The sequence below is a fragment of the Notothenia coriiceps genome, unplaced genomic scaffold (genome assembly GCF_000735185.1).
Source record: "Notothenia coriiceps isolate Sejong01 unplaced genomic scaffold, NC01 NC01_scaffold00011675, whole genome shotgun sequence".
NCBI classification, from domain to species: Eukaryota; Metazoa; Chordata; class Actinopteri; order Perciformes; family Nototheniidae; genus Notothenia; species Notothenia coriiceps.
In genome coordinates, this window is record NW_011344376.1 from 98 (window position 1) to 2,500 (window position 2,403).

Genomic DNA, 2,403 nt, shown 5'->3' on the forward strand with positions numbered 1-2,403 from the left:
TGCCGATTGAAACAAGTGAACATTCACATTGCAGAACTCCACTGTAACGGCTCGTCCACACAGAAGCGTTAGAAAAAATCTTCCAACGCTTCTGCCCATTCACTTTGACGTCACTTTGCCTCACTTTTCACCGAGCTGCATTGTGGGGAAGCAAAGCGGAGATTTCCAGGCATCTCAGGATTCAAAGTTGAGCCAATCAAACCACGTGTAAGCTGGGAGAGCCAGACCGCAGCTCATTTTCTATATTCCTAACAAAATGGAGGAGAAATGAGTTATTACGGTAGCAAATCACCCGGTTCTTTATGAACCAGTCGTTAATAACTTACCGGGATACAAACCGGAGGAACCTTGAGGGAGGTGGCAGAGACAGTGGGTGAAACTGGTAGGTTTTCGCCTGTTTGGGGATTTTATATCCAGTTTACTTCGTTTGAACATTGCTATTGCTTTGTATGTCAGGGGCGGGAGATTCATGTGATTGGTTGTTGGTCACGTTGCTTGCAAAAAATCCCCAACTTCAGACATGCCCACCTCCAAGATTTTTTTTCGCTTCTGTGTGGACGTACCGTTAGAGAGGGGATGAAACCCAAACTGTTCTTTCATTCAGCATTTAGAGTTAGCAAAACCCATTGGATAACAACCAAACTTATTCTTTCTTTAGTACAAAATGAAAACAGAAAGTGTGAATAGTCACGCTGCCCCTGATGAACTGTTTATTCACAAGAACATTCAACAAAATGTACCGTGGATTTAGTTTTCTGAAACACAGCTCCTCTGGAATAAAGGCACGTATTACACATGCATTTGCTCGAAGTAGAAGTGCCATAAAGTTTACATAACGTGGTTCCATGGTGTAATGGTTAGCACTCTGGACTTTGAATCCAGTGATCCGAGTTCAACTCTCGGTGGAACCTGATTTTTTTGTTGACAGAAACCCCTTATACACTTTATATATATAATATACCTCAAGGGGATCAATGTCTTCATCATATTGGCAATTAGTTGATGACAGCCTCAACCCTACTGTATGATATGAAGGACAACCCATACACTTCATTCCTTCAGGATCTAAAATAAGCAGAATCAATCAGGTGACTTCTTTCTCATGTAAATGAAGCATCAGCAAAGCCCTGTTAATCCACTATTCATGGGTTCTCTCATCAGGAAACTGTTTGGTTTACACCTTAAAAGACACATTTTCTATTGTTCTCATCAATGTTAAAACATGAAAACCCTCGTGCTATAGGACGAGTAAAATGCAGAAACAGAATAACATTCCCATATGGTTTATCTAACCTGACAGCAGTTTAAATTAATTCCTGAAAGTCTAACCAGCTGTTGTGTATTTAGTGGTTTAGTCACTGTGTAAACTTTGTCTGCTCCAATAAGTTCTTACTTTGTAAACAGACAACAATGCCAGCATCAAACCACTGTGACTTACTGTCACTTCAGCTTTAATGCCGTATAAAAGCAGTTTATTTCCATTCAATCATTGTCCTTTTCATTCACGCTCCAGTTAAGGGTTTTTCATAACTTTCTGGAACATCTGCTTTGAGTTTGTTAGCATATTTCTTTAGCCCTTTGACTCCAGATAGGGAGAGAAATACTTGGATATGGAAGTGGCTGCGGCTCACTCAAATTGCTAGAAGGAGGCATGTGAAGAGTTTCTTGGTATTTCGCTGGTTTGAAGGTGATTTCTGCTGGCGGAGAGACTTGATGAGACCTCTATTGGAAACATATGTTCTGGCAATTGCAGTCTTTACTTCACTGTGGGTTGCAGTCAAGCTGTGTGCTATGTAACCAACACTATGGTATATTCTGAGTTCAACGTTCAGACGTTTGTAGGCAAAAATAGAGAAAATGAAGCCATATGGATCGGCTCTATGGACTTTGAGCTGTGGTTGATTGGTTGATTGTTTATCGACCATAGATCTCTGTCCTTTACCTTTTCTAACAATGATGAGAACAATGGACAATGTGTCTTTGAAGTTGTAAACCATGAAAGAAACCATGAATAGTGGATTAACAGAGCTTTGTTGAATGCTGGTGTGATTAAATCATGCCTGTTAAAGAGTTATTCGAGGGCAATAAGATTGTTTCCCTTTTCCTTGCTTCGTTAGAACTAAGAAAAAGTTCCCTGATTTGATCATGAAGCAATGAAGTATATGCTCCATCTCATACAGCAAGGTTGAGGCTGTCATCCACTCATTGCCCATATGATGAAGACATGGATCACCTTGAGGTATATTATACTGTATAAGAAACTAGGGTTTACAGTTAATCTTCAGGTTCCACCGACATTTGAACTCGGATCACTGGATTCAGAGTCCAGAGTGCTAACCATTACACCATGGAACCATGTGATCAGCTGTGTATTGCATTTTATTTCTCCCATCAATTGAACTG

General features: G+C 40.3%; 2 non-coding genes across 2 annotated transcripts; one reads left to right on the forward strand and one right to left on the reverse strand.

The window, feature by feature from the left end:
- Positions 1–839: 839 nt before the first annotated feature.
- On the forward strand, positions 840–911 carry trnaq-uug (transfer RNA glutamine (anticodon UUG)). Its single transcript has one exon. It is a non-coding gene; the product is annotated as a tRNA-Gln (tRNA).
- A 1,372-nt stretch (positions 912–2,283) lies between these two features.
- Positions 2,284–2,355, reverse strand: trnaq-cug (transfer RNA glutamine (anticodon CUG)). Its single transcript has one exon. It is a non-coding gene; the product is annotated as a tRNA-Gln (tRNA).
- Positions 2,356–2,403: the final 48 nt, after the last annotated feature.